Source organism: Nomascus leucogenys, chromosome 22a (genome assembly GCF_006542625.1).
Source record: "Nomascus leucogenys isolate Asia chromosome 22a, Asia_NLE_v1, whole genome shotgun sequence".
NCBI classification, from domain to species: Eukaryota; Metazoa; Chordata; class Mammalia; order Primates; family Hylobatidae; genus Nomascus; species Nomascus leucogenys.
The window spans coordinates 117,450,931-117,474,724 of NC_044402.1; positions in this window are offsets into that span (position 1 = coordinate 117,450,931).

A 23,794-nucleotide genomic window follows, 5' to 3' on the forward strand; every position below is an offset into this window, starting at 1 on the left:
ATTTTCGCTACATTTACATAGGACATGTTTTACTATTGAATAATGCCCATGTGCCAGGTCCTGTTCACATGTCCACGTACTCTAAGAAATGTACATATAGTATATATAGTCTAAGATGTATAGTCCAGGAGAAAACCAGAGAAAACCAGAATAAATCTAACAGTGTCAGGAGATCTATCACATGTTCAAACTTGAAACTTGGAAGAAAATTTTGAAATTGATAATTGTGGAGAACTTCAGGATGTGAAACATTTGAATCTTCTGTCTAGGGCATTCAATATTTATTGATGGAAGTCTTGTATGAGGTAAGCAACCATGACCCAAGTTATACCTTACAGCAGCTTTTGTGAGTTATGTGAGGTGATAGGGCCACTTGAGAGAGCCCCTACAGAGTTATAGGGCCAGATAGCAGATGTTTTATTCTTTGCAGGTGAAAGCAGCCATAGTAAGTGAATGGCTCTGGCTTGTTAACTTTGCTGGATTTGGCCTGCTGACTGCAGTTTGTGAGGCCCTGCACTAGAGATTGTGGAATCATTATTTCATTTATCTCAGTTGTAGCATTGAGGTAATCAGGGTCCCAATTTCATAACTGAAACAGGTGGAATGATTAACCTGCTTAAGATCATACAACTTAGGATGTGCTTGAGTTAAGACCCAAGTTAGAGTGGTGCTATTACACCTTCAAAAAAGTCACACAAAGGAAGAGGTAGGTAGAGCTGGCCGGCAGGGTTCTATCTACCCTCATATTCCTCCAGCCCCTGGGAGGTTAGATCCTCCTTCTTTGGGTCTCATCTAAGTGTCAGTATTATGCTTCCTTTTCCTAAAAGGTTCATTCACCCTTTGTGGTAGCTTGTTCCTTCTACTCAGGGGCTTCTTCCTCTTTCTGGATGCCTTTCTGCAGTAGGCTATCTTTATACTTGTCTTGATGGGCCTGGTAATTTTAGATGTCTGGTAAAAGGGTCTTTTAAGGAGCATAGGGAAGTAGGGCTAGGGGACAGAACCACTAGTCCTAAGCCAGATGCTACTCAGGCAGTTAAGTCAGTGACAGGAGGAGGCAGCTATCCGGTCAGGGCTTTGTATGATGCAGTAAGGGTCATAATGTTACAGCCACCATTATCCTTTATACCTCATCATATCAGGTGCTGAAACTGGTCCCAAATTAGAGAGCCTAAGTTTGTGAATTTGAGTACCGTCCCTCTTGCTCATTTACAGCTCATGACCTAACACTTTTCTCTAGTCTTTCTGCTTTTCAAAATTTTATAGTTGCCCATTATGGTGCACTTTCAATACATTCTCCAATAACAGAAGATAACTCTCATAACTTATGTCCAAACTGGTGGCCCAAGAGCCAAAACAGCCCACAAATATGTTTTCTTTGACACCCTATGCAGGCCAATATGGAGTGAGCAGAAAACATTTGGATTAGTTGCCACCATGGAGAAGAGCTTTCATGTAAAATCTAGATATTTGACTTCTTGGTTGCTCTTAAAAATGCGGGCGTGGTGGCGGGCGCCTGTAGTCCCAAGCTACTCGGAGAGGCTGAGGCAGGAGAATGGTGTGAACCCGGGAGGCGGAGCTTACAGTCAGCCGAGATTGCGCCACTGCACTCCAGCCTGGGCGACAGAGCGAGACTCTGTCTCAAAAAAAAAAAAAAAAAAAAAAAAAAAAAAATGCAACGTATATCAATACTGGATTTTAACTGGCTTGAGCTCAGAAGCATCTTTCGGAAGAGGCACGTACTCATCAATTTGCCTATCTCCACAAATCCCTGCTTGTGTTACTTTATACTACCTGCCTGAGCTCTGAAGACATTTGATTTTGTAACCTCTGTCCTAAACTTTTAGTAGCTAGCACTACCAACTCTGTTGGTTCCATTGCTCTCTTGCCCACAATTATCAAACAGTAAAGAGGACAGTTTGATATTCTAGGCAGGGGCTCCAAGGACAAGCATCTGGAATTGTATACAGGGCAACTTTCTTTTTGGATCTTTATTCAGATCGCTGGGACCACACATTATCAAGCCTACCTCATTGCTAGCCTCAGAATCCCTTCTTTTTCCTGAAGAATAGTTTGAAATCTGTGAGGAAATTAAAGGAATTATAACCACAGAGAAGAGAATCAGTTGTCTGTCTGGATGTGACTTGGGCTCCAAATTGGGACAGAAGACTCATAACACATTATAGTCCTCCTGCCCCTGACACTCATTATTATTTTTTGGTGCGTATAACACTGTGTTCTCTAAAGCTTTCTTGATAGCTGGGACAGCAAGAACATTGTGTTAGGCAGAGGAATTGCCTTAAACAGGTCCTAGACCTGTGAGTCTTTTTCCAGTTTTGTGATTCCCTGAAGGGTGGGGACCCTGAATGACCTCTACCTGTATTGTTGGGGTATGACAATAACAATGGCAGTGATGAGATGATAATGTTGGAGCAGGATAACTCACTGGATTATTAGTTTGTGTATATTCTCAATATATTTCCCCTCCCTTCTTTGAAGCAGAGAGCCACATTTGCATTTTGTGTTTTCTTGCTTTGGGTGGGGGATGAAATGAGCTCTTTGTACATAATTCCCTTGCTGAGTTTTTGGTATTATTGGTATTATGTTTTGGGGGCAACTTAATTTTATCTCACCTTCCAATACAGCCTGAGATAAGAACTTGAGTCTGGGCTTTGTAATGGGAGGTAGATTATAGGAAGCAGAAGGGAGGGGACAGGCCACGTGGGACAGGGAAGAAAATAAAGAGTATGTTACTGAGCTGAGTATTGTCATCAGCAACTAGGGTTCAATCCTGCTGGAGACCCTCTAAGAAACTGTGAAATGCACCTTGGAATTATCTCTCCAGATGCTGGGAGGCTGGGACATGTAATGGATTTCCATCCTCTACTAGTTGAAGGTTTCCTCTGGGAATGTTAACTGCCCCCTTCCTGGGCTGCCTAGCACCTTTGATAGGTAAGAACACTTGGTCCCTGATATATTATTCTCTGCTTTTTTAGGGCCTCAGCCAAAACGGAGACAGAAAATGCATCATGCTAACATCGTTGTATGTATGTGTATGACTACATAATATTCTATCATTTTGTTTTATATAATCTATGAACCAACATCTTATGTTTACTGCAGTTCTAATTATTTTTATTAAAATGTATATGAAAATTTACATCTTTATTCAGTATTGTTTGAATTTTTAATATTTTCTTAGGATACAGCTTATAAAAGTGGATTTATAGGGTCAAAGGGGTTATGTATTTTCTAAATTGCTTTTCAGAGAGGTTTCATTGACCTGTAGTCCCATGAGCAGTGTGAGAGAGCATTAAAGGTGAACTTTGGCAATGACCTGGCATGGGTGACTAAGAGAGGTTGTAAACTCTTATTGCTTAGAGGACTTTTAGCACAGTGGAGGCCTCTATTTATTTGGGATAGGTTAGTGCACTATTCTATGTGAATAGAAAATGTATGAAGGACATTCATTCTGGATTCCTTGTCTTCCCTGGATTCTAAAAGTACTTCTTTATAGTATCAGCTGAAATAAGCATATACAAAACACATAAAATAGATTCTTCAAAGATAATTCCAATTTGAGATATTTAATAGAGTTTTCAAAGGTTCTGAATTTACCATCCCATCATTACACCCTTATTTTCTGTGTATCCACGTACTAAATGTGTTACCAGGTGCTCCATGTTCAAATTTCTAAGATTATGTGGGAAATGATAACCCAGATACATATTAGAACTCTTGGAATATTAAGTTACATGACCAAGCACCTTGTAGAAGTTCTGATAGTTGATTGACAGAATTGGAGCCCAGTTTCCCTTTGTCCCTTTTGTTTCCCAGGAGTTAAACTAGAAAATCAGAGGAAAAGATTAAAAAATGGAGATCAAGAGAAACAGGGAAAAACAAAGACCAGAATAAACAAAATTTCAATTCATCCCCTGGATTAGTGAGCACAAGCCATGTTTCTTGATTCGAACTCAGGTGAAGGGTGAAATGCAGCCACATCTATATTTTCAAATGCTTTATCTGTCTTCCTTTTTGGTCTCTTTGCTTCTCTTATTTTATAGGCTCAAACACCTTCATGTCTATTATCAACAATAAATGGGCCTGGTATCATTGGAAACATGAAAAATAGAACGTAAGAACTTTCAACCCCCCGAATAAACTCTGGCTCCTCCATTATCTCTGAGATTTCCCATGAGATCTCTTAAAAGTTTGTTTTCCAATGAGAACACAGGGACACAGGGAGGGGAACACCACACACTGGGGCCAGTTATGGGGTGGGGAGCAAGGGGAGGGAGATCATTAGGACAAATACCTAAGGCATGTGGGACTTGAAACCTAGATGACAGGTTGATAGATGCAGCAAACCACTATGCACATGTATACCTATGTAATAAACCTGCATGTTCTGCACATGCATCTCAGAACTTAAAGCAAAAAAATAAAAGTTTGTCGTTTTCATGGAGGAGTTAGGTGAACTAATTTCCAAACCAGTTGATCCCCACCAGTGTCTAAGACAGGCCATTCCTCCAGAGCACCAGGGGGGGCTGTTGTGCCACTCAGTCCTGGCACCAGTCTCTTTCCAAGAAGAATATGAATATGGACATACATACCCAACCATCCAGAAACAAGGTTCTTAGTTCATACTAGTCACAAAAGCAGGATGTTTGAAATTGGTATGGTCTTAGGGTTTCCAGAACTATGGGGGCCAGTGGAGCATGGGGGAAAAATGCAGTGTCCATTGCACTGTGTTCTGTTGCCTCCCCAAGCTTCTCCTTTTAAGCACAACAACTCACTGAAAGTGTTTTGTTTCACGATGAGGTCTGCAGATAAAATAAGTGAAAAATGAAGCCCTCCTAAAGTAATAAAGAGGGAGCACCTTAGGAAGAAGAGACACAGACAAAACCTCTTTGCCACAGTACAGCTTACATTTCAGGTTTCCCAATCTCCTGGGAGTTTTATTCACTGATATTTTCCAAGAACCTAGACTTGTGGCCAGAACAATAGATGATCAATAAATACTTGTTGAACAAAAGAATGACTCCAGTTCCAGGGGTAGTCCTGGCCACTCTTTGATCACTTGGTCCCTCTGTGATTTCGTTTCCTCATCTGTTAATGTCTGATAGTGGGTGGGAGGAGAGGGGAAGGTTGTAACAGCCAGTCCCTGAGATCCTCTCTATTTGGGATGGTGTGTGGTTTCCATATTCAAGGTCCTAGTTGGTTAAGTGACTTAAGTAGGCATCTTCTTTACTGTTTCCCAGAATAAATTAACCCATATAGGAAAGAGAACAGTTCCATTCCTGAGTATGGGCATCAGAGTATGAGCAAGTTGAATCAAAATAGATCTCTTTCAGTTTTGGCTTTGCCCTCTGTTAATTTCAAGCTGTCCCTGAAATTCATATACATGGTGGTAATATGGTTCTAGTGTTTCTGTAGGTGAATAAATTTAATCCCATCTCTGTAAGGCAGCCTGTAGTTTGGCCTGGCCGGTGTTCCTTCCTGTGTGCTTTCTGTTCCTTGTTATGCTTTCTGCTCCTATCAGTACCACTTAGCAATGCTTCCTCACCTTGGCAGTGGCAGTTCCTTCCAGTAACAGCCAGGGATACCAGTTTGCAGTTTTGTCAACACTTGTAGAACTGGGTCCATTGTTCTCCCCCAGAAACACCATCGGCCATCATCTGGCTCAGGGGTTTGGGTCCCAGCATGGTGAGCCCTCCCCTTCAGCCCCAGCAGAGAAGCAGCTCCTTTTCTAAGGCCTGCAGATCAGCTCTGTGAGTGTCTCCCTTCAAGCTTTTACGTTTTATAATTCTAATGCTCCCTTGTGTTCCCCTAGACTAAAGATATTAGCTGCTTATAATTGCTACCTCTTCAATACCTTAATAATATCCCCTTTAGCCTTTTCTGTTCCCGATACTGTTAATAATTCTTTATATTAAATTCTTTCTGTTAAAATAACTGGTGTGGTTTGTTGCCTAAGACTAGATCCTAACTGATATATGCCCTGGAACAAGGGAGCCAGGGGTTACCCCATGAGGTCATAGGTTCCTGGGCATATCAGGTTTTCTGCTTATATGCAAGTGAAGTGGCTCTAGCAGGCCAAAGGTAGCCCTCCAAAGAAGAGTCACCCATAGGGGTCGCTTGGGAAGAGAAAGCACAACAAAACTGGAGGAGTGTGCAAAGAACCTCCTGGTGGATCTGCACAGAGATGGTGGTTTCAGCTATGTGGACATATAAAAAGCCAACTTACCGACCAATAGGCTGTAAGGGCCAGATGGGTGATTCAGGCATGGTGCTTTGGGAGTTCCAGGAAGGGAAATGTCAATAAAGTTAAGGAAAATCAGAAAGTTTCTCAGAGGACGTTATGCTGGAAAGACAGACAGGGCTTTTCAGGCTGGAAAACTAGTCACAGCATGGTCAAGGCAATTCCAGGGGCACAGACCACTTTAGGGAGCCTCATACACAAGGCCAAGGAACTTGGCTTTGCTTCTGTGTGGGCATCTTATCATGATATTGCCCTCAAAACTCATACTATATATATGATCCAGTCACTGTGTACATCACCCAGCAGGCCCCAGGGATAAGTCAGGGTTGAGACAAAAAGATTTGTTTGCTAAGGAAGGGGACTCGCCTTTCCCACACTAGCTTTAGATGATCCTGAGATGGCACCCTGTCTGTGGGCTTTTCCGAGAAGAGACATCTGACTTGGTTTAATTTTTAGCAAAATCTGCAGTTGATAACAGGATGTCAGACAGTAGGAGGAGTGTTGATGGGTGATCTGCAGAGTGCTGGTCATGACATTTGGCTTTCCATCCCCTTTGGCTTTCCACCCATGCTGCCTTGATTTCTTTAGTGAAACAACTAAGCAATTGGACACACCTTGTCTGAATGCCTCCTCCAGATCTCTCCCAGACCCAGCTGGGGATAGTATGCACCATCTCTTTTACATAATACATTTTCCAGGATGGTCCCAGTTGAAAATACGTTGGTTTCGGAGTATCTAAGTATGCAAGAGCTGCTAATTCATGCCTCAGTATTAACAATATGGCTCTCTCAACTTTTAAATAATAGAAGTAATACATTGGCCTTAAAAGCCAAAAAAATTGGTGCAGCTCCAAATAAAAGTAGTAAATACATTCAGCCACAAAGTCACAGTGGCTTTGTTGCACAACATCAGAAGGCACAGGTTCTTCCCTCAAGGAGCCTGTGGTGTAGTGGGTGAAGCTTCCTTGTCTTGCCTTATGATTTGGTGTTTTGCACGCCAATGTAGGCAGCTATCATAGAGGTAGGAATAGGTGAGTGGTCCCCATCTTTCCTTTGGTCCTGTGGGTAAAGGGGAAAGGAAAGGAAGAGGGCAAATAAAGTGTGTGATGATGGGGGGACTGATTGGAAAAATAGGAGGTTGCTGGTTTCCCCCTGTTGGTGATTGGGCCTAGCAGGCATGGCCCTCCTGGCAGGAATGAGGCTTAGAGAGTGAAAGCAGGTGTGCAGGAGGCTGCTGAATCACTCGTGAGAAGTGAAGTCCCCACTGTGACTCTTATCTCCAAACCCCACTTGCTCAGCGTGGACAAGGGTTCAGGATGAGATTCTGCATCTGTCCACAACTGGGCATTACGGAATGTGTAACTACCGAAGGGGTAGAGGAAGGTGGAGGTGGAGAAGTTCTACAGAAAGAAGAAGAACGTGAAGGCAGAAGCAGAGGGAGAGCAGGAAGAGAAGAGAGGGTTCAGGAGGCAAGAGGAAAGGGGCAGGAGGCCTGGAAGACAAGGCCAGCACCGGAGGGCCTTGGTTCCCTGCCTCCCGGGGCAAAGGCATCCGGGGTGGACCAGGAACCTTTGCTCCCTTTTGTCTTTACCAGCCCTGGAGAAGCGCATCAACCCCCTAGGCTGTCCAGGCCCAGAGTGGGCTTTGGGAAGAAGGCTTGGAAGGAGCTTTATTGGAAGGCCTGGAGGCTTTCCCTAGGCTGCAGAAATCATCTGAGGGCTGGGGAAAGATAGGTCTCAGGCCCCTTCCTGCTTCCAGGAGCCTGGACTGCCTGGCTGCTGGCCACAAGAGCAGGGCCCATTTCTCCTCCCCACTGCACACCCCCCAAGCCAGTCATCTGCCTTTTCTTCCCTCCCCCTTCTACTTCCCCACCCCTTCAAGTTCTCAGAACTGGCTCCCATTAGATTCCAGGAAATGGCTGGTGCAACTTTGTAACCAAATCCGCTCAAATCCCTTTGTATATCTTTTCTGCTCCCTCGCCCCCTCCTTGGTGTCCTTCATGGCTGTCTCCGGTTACAGAGTAGGGACCGGCCAGGGCAGGCTGGCCCTGGCACATGCAGTCAGATCTGAGTCAGGCAACAGCACCCAGGGCCAAATTGTGGCAAAGCAAAGTGAGCCGTTCAAGTCTGGGGGACCCTGGCCCTTTTCCCGCTCCACCAAGAATTTATCTGTGCAATGCTGGGCATGTTATTTTTCCTCTGGGGATCTCAGCTTTTCTCACCTGCAATGTGAGGAGAATCTGCCTTTGGCCAGCTCCAAGATTTATTGGTGACGGTCAAGTGGGAGAAAGCACGTGTGTCTGGCAGGACACCTGGAGGACAGAGGGGCGTTCTGACTGAGCAACTTCTGTGTGGAGACCCAAAACCCCCAGAATTCTAGCCCAGGCAGGGGTCTGCCCATCTCTCACTTGTGGGACCCTGAGGCTGTCATTTGACAGCAGAAATAGTGATGCAGTGTAGGCCTTCTGCCTGCAGGGACACTTCTTTCTCAGAAAAATTTGTGGAGTTTTACAAAGCATTGGTGTGGGTGCCAGAGATCTTGCTAGCAATTCAGAGGGCAGGCACTGAGCCTCTTCCCAGGGCTCCCCACTATGATTTAGGCCAAGGCTGGGACCAGGCAACAGGTGGCTTCCGGTGCAGCTTGGGTGACTGATTCTGGCCAGGGCAGCATCTAGAAGCCTGTTGGGGAGATGGTTGTGGACAAGATTCTATTCTGGGAGGGCACCAGAGTGTCCCAGGCGAAAGGTGGCCAGCTGAGGTATTAAAAAAATGGATCAAACATCTACAGAAATAAAATTCTGCTTAAATCTTAAGTCTGGGGAAGAGGCAAAGAGAAGAAAGCTGACAGGAGGAAAATGAGGGAAAGTTGACAACTAAAAAAGTCTTCAGACATGTATTTAGGGCTTTACATGTAAGTGTATGTTCAAAATGAAGTCATCTGTGTAATCCAGTGTCCAGATGAATGGGAAGAACAGAGCCGGCCCCAGCTAGGTTCCCAGGTAAAGCTTGGTGTTCTTTTCCCTTGCATGGATTCAGGGAACTTCAGCGTGGAAACGGGCTTGTTGAAAAATTGCTTAGGGCTGGTGCGGCGGCTCATGCCTGTAATCCCAGCACTTTGGGAGGCCAAGGTGGGTGGATCATTTGAGGCCAGAAGTTCCAGACCAGCCTGGCCAACATGGTGAAACCCTATCTCTACTAAAAATGCAAAGAATCAGCCGAGTGTTGTGGTGCATGCCTGTAATCCCAGCTACTCGAGAGGCTGAAGCAGGAGAATTGCTTGAACCTGGGAGGTGAAGATTGTAGTGAGTTGAGATCATACCACTGAACTCCAGCCTGGGCGACAGAGTGAGACTCCATCTCAAAATTAAAAAAAAAAAAAAAAAGAAAAGAAAAAAAGAAAAAGAGATATCACTCAGTCCACCCTAAAATGAGGAAAGTGGAGCCCAGGAGGTCCCATACCTCAGTGCCTATACCGCCCTAGATTGTGGGGAGAAAGTTGGCCGTCCCTCCTCATTAGGGGATTTCTTGAAGTAGGGTCTCTGGAGTAATGAAGGAGATGGATTTGAGGAATAGCCTAAGGATGAGGCTGGAGAGGGGCTGGACAGGTAGGTTTTGTCAAGGGCCTATGGCAGCTGTTCTCAAAGTGTGGTGCTCGAACCAGTGGCATCAACATCACCAGGAAATTTGTTAGACATACAAATTCTTAGTCCCTTCCTGACCTGCTAAAGGAGGACCTGGGGTGGGGGCCCACCACCTGTGTTTTAGGAGCCCCCCAGGTGATTCTGATGCTCTCTAGAGTTGGGGAACTGCCAGCCTCGGGTACTCAGGTGGGGCATGTCAGGAGGTTCAGTGCCATCTTGATTGGAGACCATTTGAAACCCACAAAGGAGGCTCCTGAGTGAACTCTTTCTGTTCTTCCCTTCCCTCTCCATCAGCTACAGTGTTCTTGGGTCTCCTTCCAGCTGGGCACATCCCATAGCCACCCCTCTTGGGCCACAGCCTTATCTGCTTGTCCCAGATAAAGAGTGAATTGGCCTAATCAGTCTGGCTGGACTGGCTGGCTCCAGGGAGGTCTGCTGGTGGTGGCACTAACAGGAATGGAGCCACTCACACGGCTGACCCCCTTCCCCACCCCATGGGCTCTGTCGCCACCGCCATCTCTCGTCTAGAAAACGCCAGGCCTCGGTTGCACTTTCCCTCCTTTGCTAATCAACCCTCAGCAACTTTATTCCCAAGACAGATAAGGGGTGACTATCTAGGGCTTCTGTGAAAATCACCATGGTCAAAGCCTCTGTCAAGATCAGGCTGTCTTCTGGGTGGCTGCTGAAGGAAAGAAAGAAGAATTGAACTGAAACTATCTGAGCCTGCCCCCAAACTTAACAATATACATTTGTACCTCTCAACAATCTTGCAAGAGAACAGACAGTTGGAATTGCTGCAGATGATCTGCCTTCACTAAGGATTCTGACTGGCTTTTGGCTACTGCCTTGCTTGTTATAATGGATGGTTAAGTGAGTTAATAGCGTGCGTTTTCCCCACATTGCAAAGCAGCAGAAACAGGCTCAGAGACGTTTGCTGACTTTCTGCAGGCACTAGAATTACTCAGTGGAGTAAGCTTCTTGGCTGGGGCTGGGACCCAAAGCCGCATTCCCGATGGTGTGGCAGGAACCAGGGCTCATGCCCATGAAGGCCCATCTGTGAGGGAGGTCGGCTGGTGGACCAGATGTGCCTCCCGGATGTTTTTCCCAGGCTCAGCCTGTGTGGCATGAACGATCAGTTAAAGGGATTTTTAATCCTGGGGAAAATGACTGTCATTCAGGGCTGGCTCAAAAACTGGTAAAGTGTGCTGTGTGTGGAACTAAGCCGCAGGGCCAAAAAGCACAGAGGGGTTTTCATGAGCTCTTGGGCAGCAGCTCTGAGGTGAGGTGGAATTGTGGGCTGGGAGCAAGGGATGGCAGGGGCTGTCAGAGGGGACGTTCAGATTGCGTAGCCACTGACACAGTGCTTGTTCTGGGCCACCCCTGCTCTGCTACCAGCTGTGGTTCTTTCTCCTTGCTGGGTCTGAGTTTTCTCCTTCATCTGCCTCCCTTCTCCAGAACTGGGAGACAGGCAGACCTGACTGTGTGAAGAGTATCTGCCAACTGCCAAGTTCATGGAGAAGCCAGAGGACTATTATTACCGAAAAGTAGTTTAGGAGATAGCTGTATGTCTGGAGGGGCCAGAGGCAAAGGCTGGAGCCCTCTGTGTGCAGCAAACATGTTTTTCTTTTTATGGATCAGATGAACCTTTCTGTGCAGAGCCTCAGTAGACAGCAGAGGGGCCTTCTGTGGCTGAGGCCAGGAGTTGCTGAAGCCCTATCCCTCAGCTGCTTGTCACCTCTCTCAGTACCTCCCAAGGCACCTTGGAGGATCCCTGGTGGTCCAGTGGGACAGTTTAGAAGTCCCTGGAGAAGCCTAATTAATCTGCCAGTTCTTAGGTCATCTGGAGGCCAGGCGCTGTGTCTCATTGTGAGCTCTCTGGAGGCTCCAACCGCTCTCTCAGGAGTCTGGCCAGAAACAAGTTGCCCAGGGCCTGCTTGTTTGCTGAGCCTGGGCTATTGCTCCACAGCACGGGGCTTGGCGCTTGTGCCAAGAGAGACCCAGGCGGGAGCTCTTACCCCATGCAAGTGCCACTGGGGGATTAATTTCTCTTGGAGACTTGGGGGTTGTGGCCAATGCAGAGAAGCAGCAGCTGGGCTGACAGGAGTAGCTACATTTCTGGATCAGCCTTCCCCCTCCTCTGATTTCCCCTATTCAGATCTCAGGAACCCAGATGTTGAAGTAATATTCTTGTGAGCAGTGGCGAATTCATACCAGTTTGGAGCAACTCGATTCTTGCCTTTCCAGTGGAAAGAACTCGACTGAGGGGCATAAGGCGGAGGGAGAGACTGAGGCAAGTTTTAGAGCAGGAGTGAAGGTTTATTAAAAAGTTTTATAGCAGGAGCGAAAGGAAGTAAAGTACACTTGTTGGAGGGCCAGACAAGCAACTTGAGAGGTCCAAGTGCACTGTTCGGTCCTTGACTTGGGGTTTTATACCTTGGAAGGTTCCCGAGTTTGCACTTCTTCTCCCCTGATTCTTCCCTTGGGTTGGGCTGTTAGTGAGAGGTGACAGCATACTGGCAGCCCTCGCAGCCCTCGGTGCCTCCTCGGCCTTGGCGCCCACTCTGGCCGCGCTTGAGGAGCCTTTCAGCCCGCGGCTGCACTGTGGGAGCCCCTTTCTGGACTGGCCAAGGCCGGAGCTGGCTCCCTCAGCTTGCCGGGAAGTGTGGAGGGAGAGGTGCGGGTGGGAAGCGGGGCTGTGCGCCGTGCTTGTGGGCCAGCGTGAGTTCCGGGTGGGCCTGGGCTCTGGGGGCCCGCACTCGGAGCGGCCGGCTGGCCCCGCCCGCAGGGGCGGTGAGGGGCTTAGCACCTGTGCCAGCAGCTGCTGTGCTTGATTTCTCGCCGGGCCTTAGCTGCCTCAGGGCAGGGCAGGGCTCAGGACCTGTAGCCCGCCATGCCTGAGCCCCCCACCCCCGCCATGGGCTCCTGCACTCGAGCCTCCCCTAGGAGCGCTGCTCCCTGCTCCACGGTGCCCAGTCCCATTGACCGGCCAAGGGCTGAAGAGTGCGGGTGCATGGCACAGGACTGGCAGGCAGCTCCACCTGCAACCCTAGCACGGGATCCACCAGGTGAAGCCAGCTGGGCTCCTGAGTCTGGTGGGGACTTGAGAGAACCTTTATATCTAGCTAAGGGATTGTGAATACACCAATTGGCACTCTGTATCTAGCTCAAGGTTTGTAAATACACCAACCAGCACTCTGTGTCTAGCTAATCTAGTGGGGATGTGGAGAACTTTTGTGTCTAGCTCAGGGATTGTAAACGCACCAATCAGCACCCTGTCAAAACGGACCAATCAGCTCTCTGTAAAACAGACCAATTGGCTCTCTGTAAAATGGACCAATCAGCAGGATGTGGGTGGGGCCAGATAAGGGAATAAATGGAGACTGCCTGAGCCAGCAGTGGCAACTTGCGAACACTTCTCCCTGTGGGAGGTTTATTCTTTTGCTCTTTGCAATAACGCTGCTGCCGCACACTGTTTGGGTCCACACTGCCTTTATGAGCTGTGAGAACTCACCGTGAAGGTCTGCAGCTTCACTTTTGAAGACATGGAGACGCACTGGGAGGAACAAGCAGCGCCGCTTTAAGAGCTGTAGCACTCACTGCAAAAGTGTGCAGTTTCACTTCTGAAGCCAGCGAGACCACAAACCCACCAGAAGGAAGAAACTCCGAACACATCCGAACATCAGAAGGAGCAAACTCCGGACACGCCCCTTTAAGAATTGTAACACTCATTGCGAGGGTCCTTGGCTTCATTCTCGAAGTCAGCGTGACCAAGCACCCACCAATTCCGGACACATTAGGATGCACAGTGGCGCGCCAGCACTTAGGAGGGGTCGCATGTGCAGTGAGTTTACTGAAGTTGTGTACGTGCTTGTTTGAGGCATTTTTCCCGTACCAGTGGAGTGTTCCTAGAGGAAAATCATAGATCAGTTAAACGTGGCCATTTTGCCTCTGAGAGCCTGTGCATGGGCCCACTCGCCTAACTCCTGAGATCTTACCAGGAAGCTGCTGCTGATCACCAGCATCAGGTGTTTTCTATCTATTGGGAGACTGCCTTTTCCTGGCACCAGCTGTGACCAGTTATTTTAGAGAGACGGTGTAGCAACTGCCTGACCATCACCTGATGGTCACTGGACATTGCTGGTGGGAGGGAGCCCTCCCCAGCCCTGATCATGTCTGCCTGACTACTTGCCCTAACATCCCCACACTGGCTGCCCAGGATGTCAGACGTTCTGGCTCTCCACCGGGGAGCCCAACTCATGTTTTTGTTTTCTTCCATCCATGAAGCAAGTTTGACAAGCCCTACAGCCCGTCAGCTTCTGGTGGTGACTCCCGATGGCCATGAGCACCGGGGCCCTGAGAAGCCGTGCATGAAAGGTACCTGGTTTTCTTTGCTTCGCCATACTTGGCTTTTCTTTGAGAAGCACCTGTTTAGCATTCCTGGGGATTAGGCTCCACATCAAGTTCTTCCTTTGTATTGAAATAAAAGCTGTTGGCTCGTAGCATCCTCCACCATGGAGGGTTCTTGTTTGCTGTATATTGGGTCTCTTCCCTGTTAGAATTTAATCTCCATGAGAGCAGGGACTTTGCTTAATTTAGAACAGTGCTTTGCACACAGTGGACGATAAACATTTGTTTAGTGACGGTATCTAAGAGTGATCTGCGTGCTGGGAAAGGCAGCCCTTTGTCCTGTACCTTTCCTCGTGCCATCCCTCTCACCAGGAATGCCCTCCCTGGCTCCTGCTCTCCCCATTCCATGCCCGCTGCTTCTCTCCAAACTCTGAACCACTCAGTCTATGGAGTCTTATTGGCTACCCACCACCTGCCACCATCAGTCCCTGGCCCTGCTCCCTGTGGACACCTGCTTCTACTTTACCAGATCCTGCTTGCTTGGCTTTGTTCTTTGGGTGATTTAAGGCGAGCAGGTCCAATTGAGGGAACAGCTTGAATGCTGAACTGTGACTGGCTGACCGTGTTGGTCTGTGACGAGTGCTGCAGGCACAGACAAGCACAGCCCCTACCCTCGAGGGCCCACTCAAGAGATCACCTCAGTGGGATACAGGACCCAGCTTCTACTGGGTCCCAAGAGCTCCTACTGGGTCCCAATTTTTAAATTTTCTAAAGTTTCACAAGCTGTTGCCAAACACAGCCCTTTGTCAAATCATAGTTGAACTGCAATGATAAACTCACTATAGACACAAGAGTTTGGCAAAAATTCAGAAAAGCATTCTGTGAGAATCCATTGGTCATACGGAACTTACAATAGAGAGTGTTGCTCATTTTATTATTAATAAATTTTACATACCCTTGTATCAGCAACATTTATTTTATGTGTACAATACAGGTTAGAGCCAGGGTCCCCACCATTTGCTGCACCAGCACGCCTGCCTCAGTGCTCTGTGGCCCCCAAGATGCCCTGTTCACTTTCCTGGTTCTCATGGGTCATGCAGATGTTCTCGACCCTTTTCCAAGTCTTTCCCGGGAGGGCAAAAAGAGAAGTGGAATGGGTGGGTAAAATCCATATGAGCCTCACCTCGCAGAGCATTCCGAGAGAACATCTGCTGCAGCTGGGCTCCTAGCTGGCCGGACACCCTTCAGTCACGCTTTGACAGATGGATCCAAATAAATCAGTTCACAGCAGGAAAGGGCTTGGAGAGTTCCAAGTTTGTTGAAACCAGATCTGGTCTGCAGAGACAGAAAGCCATTTCAGAGAGAGCCAGGAGGGACAGGCCTCAGGCCAGATAAGTGCTCCTGCTCAGAAAGGAGCCCAAGAGGCAGCTTCCCGGTGGGACCTTCTACCCTTTCCCCAGGGGCCCCTCTTAGCCTTTCTTTCCTTGACTGGACTTTTGAGACATTGATGGGCTACATGTGTGTAAGAGCGTGCAGCTGTTTAATTCTTGTGCACATTCCTAGACCTGTAGTGCCCAGGGTCAACATGGCAGCTAAGGGAGGTTTGGAGGGCAGCATGATGCACTGGGTCAGGTGTGCATGAAATTGACAGGCCTGGGTGCAACTCACCTGCTACTGGCTGAAGAAACTTGAGGCTCACTGTTGTCCTATCGCCAGAGATGAGCATGGAGAAGACCTTCTGTGTTTAAAGATGTTCCTGTGGATGTCGTGTGTTCCAAGCAGACATTCAGTTGTTCTCTAGCTTATTTCATAGTGCAAAGAATCACAATTTTCCATCTCTGGAGTTTTCTTTCTGGGCCTGCCACAGTCCCTTGTTTCTGGATAAGAAAACATGAGAATAGGGTTGTCTGTAACCTCCTTTGGTAACATGTCCCACTACCTCCAATCTGTGTCCTCATGCTGCAGTGGCAGTGTACAAAATCCTGTTGTCTAGTTCAAGCCTCTCTAGCTGTGACTACAACACATTCCCTCTTATAACTAAAGAGCCCCTGAGCCCAGGGGAGCTTCCTGCTGCTCATGCAAATTTTCTTTTTCAGATTCAGGGGAAATACTTAACACTTCTTTCTCCTGAACGTGGGGACTGCTGTGGATGTTGGAAGGGAGAGACAGCAGGGGAAGGGTGGATCTGGCCTTGCAGGCAGGTCATTTAGGCTCATGAGGCATCTAAAATGGGGCAGTTGAGCCTTGGATTCAGAGTCTGGAGTCTCAAGAGATGGCAGAGCAGCCCTGGAGAACCAGGTTGGGAGTACTAATTCCAGGCCAGTGCCAGCTTGCTGTCTGTCCTTTTATTGATGTATGGAATCCAGGCCAATGCTCCCTCGCCAGGAGCCACGTGAAATAAACCTGTCTTGTTACTCATGCCTGAGCCAGTTTGCTGGGTGCTGATCATGGCCAGAGAGAGGCCAGAAGCCAGCAGGTGAATGGTGTTCCTGACGGAGGCTTACTTCACCCGGCTGTCATCGGAGTTGGCTCAGAGGACAGGGTCTCGTATCACTGTGCCCTCCCACAATCCCCTTGGCAGTTTCCCCTTTGAGAATTGACCAGGCCAAGCTCAGCCACACTGACATCACAGAGCCTGGTGGTGCCTGGGGTACTCATGATGGCAGTGTCCAAAAATAAACGCTATTGACCGATAATGGTTTGAAATGCAATTTGTCGGGGTGGAAATGGGCAGGTCTGATGACAGCAGGTGTTGCTAATGGCAGTGAGGGGCAAGATAGACGGACAAAGGCCATCTGAGGACTTTCCTTCCTTTACCCAGCACCCTCTACCTGGTGGCTTAGTCTTTTTCTCATTTCTTCCCATAAGGAACAATAATACCATTGCCAGATGGGCGTGTCTTCCTATAGGGTTTTCAGATTGTTTCCTTGGAGAGCTGTGCTGAGGATCATCACCTGAGAGCTTGGGAGAGGGGACTAAGTGGGACTGTAATTGTCATTTTATGTGCTAGGAAGGTGAGACACAGAAGTTCAGTGAGGTGCCCAATTTGTAAGAGGCAGAGCTGGTTCTAGAACAGGATGTTCTGATTCTGGACTCAGAGTTTTTCTCCTCTGTGGCAGGTTTCCTCCTGCCACTCCTCCATGTGATGCCCCATGCTTCACCAAGCGCCCGTGGCTTAGGTTAATGCCTGGTAGACCTGATAAACCAATCCGTTGTTTTATTAGGAATAGGTAGTGTGGATGGTCAAAAAGGAGAGACTTGAGTGGATTGCATCGTGGTTTTTAATGTAGAGTTAGCAGATTTAGCAAATGAAAATATGGATGCCCAGTTCAATTTGAATTTCAGGTAATCAATGAATACTTTTTTAGTATAAGTATGTCCTAAATATTGCATAAGACATGCTTTAGATTAAAAATATGAAATTCACATTGAACTGGATGTTCTGTATTTTATCTGGCAATCCTATTTTAATGACCCCCAAACTATGCCATGAGAACATCATTTTCATCACTGCTAAGACCATCTCTATATTAGAATATTAGAATTTGCTAGCCAAGGAAGATGACTGAGAAATTAAGGTTGGGAGCTGACTTTCAGGGTGACTTTGAAGTTAATGCTGTATAACTAGGGGTTAGATGGGGACAGGTTGAACTAATAACCCTAGGACCCTTCCAGTTTATGTGATGACTGCATGTCCAGCCATTAGCTTTTATCATCCCACAGCTCTTGGATGCTGTATTCTTTGTTTCACTTTGTTATGTTTTCTACCCTTTTTTGCCTTTGTGCTTCAGTTTAATTTCCATTGACCCATCTTCAAGTTCACCAATTTTTTCCTCAGCTGTGTTGAGTCTGTGAAGGGTCAGCCACTGGTTTTAGCAGCAAGAACCAGCTCCATACATGGAATAAAGTAGCTGGAGGAACTGGTCATGGTCATGAGAAACTTCCTATGATGGAGGATGTGATGTCCTAGAAGAGAAGACTGAGGGAATCTGTGCTCTACGTCCGCTACGAGGAGTCTTTTGGGGAGTGGGGAGAGAGGGGAAGGTGGTTCCCGTTTTTTCTATCCCAAACATTTCCTTCACTGTGGTTTGGAAGTGAAGGGAGGGGTTTTTCTGCAGTTACTCCTAAGGTGCTAAAGCAGGACCCACTTGGAAACTGGGCAAAGCCGTGAACCCATTAAAAGATAAATGGGAAATGAAAAATGTTAGAAGGAGTCAAGGTTAGAAAATTTCTAGCCTAAAAAAAAAAAAGTCTTTGTGCCCAGATATGGGGGTAAGGGCTGGATCTGCTGGCTCAAAGCCTCTAAGCACAGCTTTGTAGTGATTACGGTACTGGTTTAGGGAGGCTTGCAAAGTGTCAAGAGGTTAGGTAGGTCCTGGAGGTGATTATATATATTTTAAAAACCGTGAATACCTGCTCCTTTTTGAGTACCCAGAGCTAACACTTTGTGGTAGTAACTCCAGTGACTGTAATGTTAAACAGGGCTCAGTCCCTGTTTTATGTAGTTTTTAGCCAAAAAATATTTGGGATCTTCGCCCAGATTTTGTATTATGCCCCCGCTTTTTTCCTATTATTCATATTTTAGCTTAAATATTAACTATGGTGACAGGCGTTTCGTAAAAGTGCAGCCTACAGTACTTCTTCATTTCACACAGTCCTACTGCAATCATGAGGACTTAGTATTTTTTTTTGTTTATCTATTGCTGATTGACTATCTCCTCCTTCTCAAATGTGAGTCCCGCGGGGAACTGGAACAGACTCTTCCCTGCTGTATTCCCTTTGCCTGGCAAATAATAGGTATTCAATAAAGTTCATTTGGTGAATGGAGAAAAGGAAAATTATCTGACTAGAGTTTTGTTGTGATAGAATGAGCTAACATTTGATCTAAAGAGAACCCCAGAACTCCTGTTAACATTTTGCTGTGTTTTTGTTCAATTTCTCGTTTAACCATCTAACAAGTATGGTGCAAAAGCAAAAGGCAGAAAATAGTCTCAGCCCACAAGCTTTTAAAGCACCATGTCTGTAATTCTTTTTTTTTTTTTTTTTTTTTTTACAGTGATGAATACAGCAGAGCTTAATGGCTGCTTTTCTGAGTGATTGATTAATTAAGGTTTAAGCTCAGGGACGCTCTGACCCAGTGGACGATTCCTTTGTGAGCAGTTGTTTCTCTCTCTACTGCAGTTCTGTGTGGTGAATGAGTGTAGTGTTCCTGGAAACTTTAAAGGACAAAGAACATGAATTCACAAAATAATATATACATGGGAATATATTTATCTGATTGAAAAAGCTACAATTTTATATTTAAATGAATCAATTTATAGCAATGCTTTATGAAACATCTCTCTTATGGGAAATAACTGTGATTTTAGACACCCAAACAAATAATAAAATCCAGCAATGTTGTCAGTTTTGTTAAGTTTCTGAGTGTCTGGCTGAGCTGCTTAAAGAAACAGAGCCCTTTGCAGTTTTAAGGTCAAAGGTCCTGTGGCTACAGGTGCTAGGGTAGAAACACAATTTGACCCCAGATCTTTGTAAACTAAACAGACCTGACTTTTTGCCCAAAAGAAACAGAATAAGAGAGTGTGGTGCAGGGAGTAGGGCAGAGGGACCCAGAGAAAGAGACCTAGAGGTAATTGATTAATTCATTGGTGTAATCAGTTATTTATTCTACCATGTTTATTATTGTCTTACAAGAGTCCAGACACATTGCTGCACTGTATGGAACCTGGTAAGATAAGTCAGATAAGACTTCTGACCTTGTAGGATGGTGCCTTAACAGGGAAAAAGATGCAGGTGTCAAAGTTGGTTTGCGGGAAGGTAACAGACTTGGGCTGAGATATATTTGTTTTGAGATAGCCATACACGGAGTTGGAATTACCCAACAGTCACTGTAGCAACCATGAATAAGGCCTTTCCTCTGGGCTCTAGACTCACAGATCCACCAGCCTAGCTGGAATTTCCTTTTGGACATTTCAAATTTAATGCATTCGAAGCCAATTTCCCCCCACCTCTATGAGCTCCTCCTCAACTGTTCTCATTCTCTGTGGCACCACTGGTTACCCAAACCCAGGAGCCTCCCTGACTTCTCCCTCTCTCTCATTCTCCATTTCCTACTCACCCAAACCCAAGTTATATTGATTTCATCTCTGAAACACCTCTTGAATCTTCATCTTCCCATCTCTCTCCATCTTAAATTCCATTCTAGACTGTCATCACTTCCCATCTGCACCTCTTCCCCTCTACAACGTGTCCACCTGCCCCACTCTGGCCTCTTCTTCTACTCTCTCCTTGTTACACACCTACTGTAGAGGTGTCAGAATGCTAATCCAATCACACCAATGCCCTCGTTAACATGCTTCAGAGCTGACCCTTGCTCTCAGGAAGAAGACCACATTTGTAATGTAGCCTCCAAGGTCCGTCATGTCTGGCCCTGTGGCCTAGCCTCCTGTCCACATCTCCCTTCCTTTCCTCTGTTTCAACCACGTGGACCTTCCTCCACCTCTCATACTTGTCTCTTTTCTTCTTCCACAAGGCTTTTGACAATGCTGTCTGTAATAGGCGGAATAATGACCTCCCAAAGATGTCCACAGCTTAATCCCCAGAACCTGTGAATATATTTCATCGCATGGCAAAGGGGAAATAAGGTTGCAGATGGAATTAAGGTTGTGAGTCAACTGACCTTAACATAGAAAGGTCATTCTGGATTATCTGGATGGGCCCAGTGTAATCACAAGGGCCCTTAAGAGTAGCAGAGGGAGCAGAATAAAAGGTTGAAATGATTTGATGAGAGATGGACTCAATCAGACATCACTGGCCCTGAAGATGGAAAGGAGCCATAAGCCAAAGAATGCAGGCAGCCCCTAGAAGCTGGAAAAGGCAAGGAAACAGATTCCCCCTAGAGCCTTCAGAAGGGAATGCACTTCTGCTAACATCTTGATTTTAGCTCAGTGAGACTCGTATCACGTGTCTAAACTGTAGAACTGTAAGAGAATAAATGCGTGTTGTCTTAAGCCACTACGTTTGTGGTGATTTGTTATAGCAACAACAGAAAACAAATACACATGCTGTCCGTCTGCCTGGAAGATCCTTCTCTGTCTTGGTTGTCAGCTCCTCAGATCTTAGCCCAAGTGCCATTTCCTCGGAGTTTTCTTCAGAGCCTCTTGACTGTATTATACTTCCTTTTATCATAGCCATTCAAAGCTTCATTTTCCTCTCCTTTTTAAATAATTTGCTATCATACCAGCTGTGTGTTGGTTTATATGACAGGCAGCATAGCATGCTGGTTAAAAGCATAGATGGGCCCTGTAGCCTGGGAACTTATGCCTGAATCCTGCCTGCACTACCTGTTGTCTGTGTGATCTTGTGCAAGTTACTTAACCTCTCTACATATTGCCTCAATGATCTCACTGATGACCCAGGAATAATAATAGTACCTATCCCATAGGACTATTGTAAGAATTAAATGAATAAACAGAGTGCTTAGAACGGTGTCTGCTGTCAAGTATATACTCTTAATGTTGATCTCTCTCCCTGCATGATTGCATTCTCTTTAAGGACAGGGATCATGGCTACTTCCTCTTGCCACTTTATTCGGCACCTACACAGGGTTTGGTACACAGTAGTAGGAGTTCAATATATGCATATAGAATGAATGAATGAATAAATGAATGAGAGAATGAATGAATGCGTTCAGAATTGGAGCTTGGGAGATGGTAGATCTGAAAATACATAGGAGAAATGACTCTTTTCCCAGACTGGTTACTCTAAAGGCAGCGTTTCTCAATCTCGGCACAATCGACGTCTTGGGCTAGACAATACTTTGGGATGGGAGCTGTTTTGGGCATTGTAGAAAGTGTAGCAGCATCTTTGGCTTCTACCCACTAGATGCTAATAACAACCCCCATGCCCCACCCCACCCACATACCAGTTGTGATAACTAAAAATTGTCTCAGATGTTGCGGCATGTCCCAGGGAGGGAAAAATTATCCCCATGTTGGGAATGGCTGCTCAGTGGGTACAGCTGTCACACGAAACAGCGACCTCAGTGTGGGTGAGCATGTGTGTGCAAGGCTGTACTCTGCCATGTCTGCCTGGCAGGACTCCAGGAGTTACCTGCTGCACAGCACCCTCAGCACTTACTTGCCTCAGCTCAGCTGCTCTAGGCCTCTGAATGTGGAGTGCAATTTGGTGTGAGAACAAGGATAGGGTTGCCCTTCTTAAAGCTACAACACAATCATTTCCTGAATGCAGGAAGGGTTTATGTCAAAGCATATAATTCTTGAACTTTTCAGAAAACAGATTTTCATGCTAAATTCTACAAAGATTTTAATAAATGGGATAAAATTTTGGATATGCAGATGACTTTTATCTTTGGCTTCCTTCTTTCATTATCAGCTTGAAAATACAAGAAACCCATTGGTTTCCTGCCCCCACCCCCCCATAAGTAGTTCTCTTTAAATGCTGCTTATCCTCAGAAAAGGGCTACTTGGGTAAATTCTAGCAGGTAAACATATTAATTCCCTGTACTGGGTGCAGAGATGGGTGGCTGAAGGAGGAGGTAAAAGCCCTCTCTCCAGAGAGTGGTATAAACAGATTGAAGTGCAATCTCCATGGATTGGACTTTATGGATGTGGAGACAGAGAGGGGGATAAACCCACAGCATCCATCCAATGGGCCACTGCTTAGAGAATGAGATCCCGCATTCTTTTCCGTACCACTCTTTATACTGTGACCTGCAGGTCCTTCCTCAGTAGAAAAACCTGAAAGTGGAGAGTTTAAGTGGAAAGCAAGATAACCCTGACCTCTAAAGGGGGTCCTGAGGAGGAATGAACCAAGAGCAAAGTCAAAGGTGCCTCAAAGAACCTCAGGAAAAACCAGTTTCACCACTCTCCAAGGCCACTGGAAAGGTGGAGGAGATAAGCTGAATCTCCCCAGGCAGCTTGGAAAAAAAAGAGCCCAGAAACAGGGCTGAGTCTGTTTGTAAAGTGGAAGTGGAGCCAAGTTAACACTGCAGGTCTCCTGCCCCCAAGAGAGGCCTAGTGACAGGTCACTTTCGTCAGGCACTATTCCCATGGACTGTATTTATTACTGTCCCAAGGAATCCAATGGAAGTCAGCAATACAGAAACTAATCTCATCCCAAATTACATATCTGTGTTTTAGATGCATTTTAATGTGACAGATCTGTTAGAGTTTGTGAATGCAGTTTCTTTTTCCTTGCACATTGGTGCATTGTTGCAGAAGTGGTTTGTGCAAGCCGTGGTACTGGTGCCCAGAAGAAGATCAAATGGAGGAGAGATGAGGATCTTGTAGGAGAATGCATTTTATTTTTTGGAGGTAGGGCTAAAGAGACAAAGGTGATTATAGAAGCCATGGGATGTTTTGAGCAGAAACGATGGAATGTGGCCAGGCGGATCAGCCTAGGCAAAATAGAACTTAGAAATCCAACAGGCCCATTTTACAGACGAGGAAAGGAGGACAAGTAGGGAAATGATTTTCTCAAGGCCAAATATCAGAGTCAGTAGCAGGGATGGATACTGTAAGCAATCAG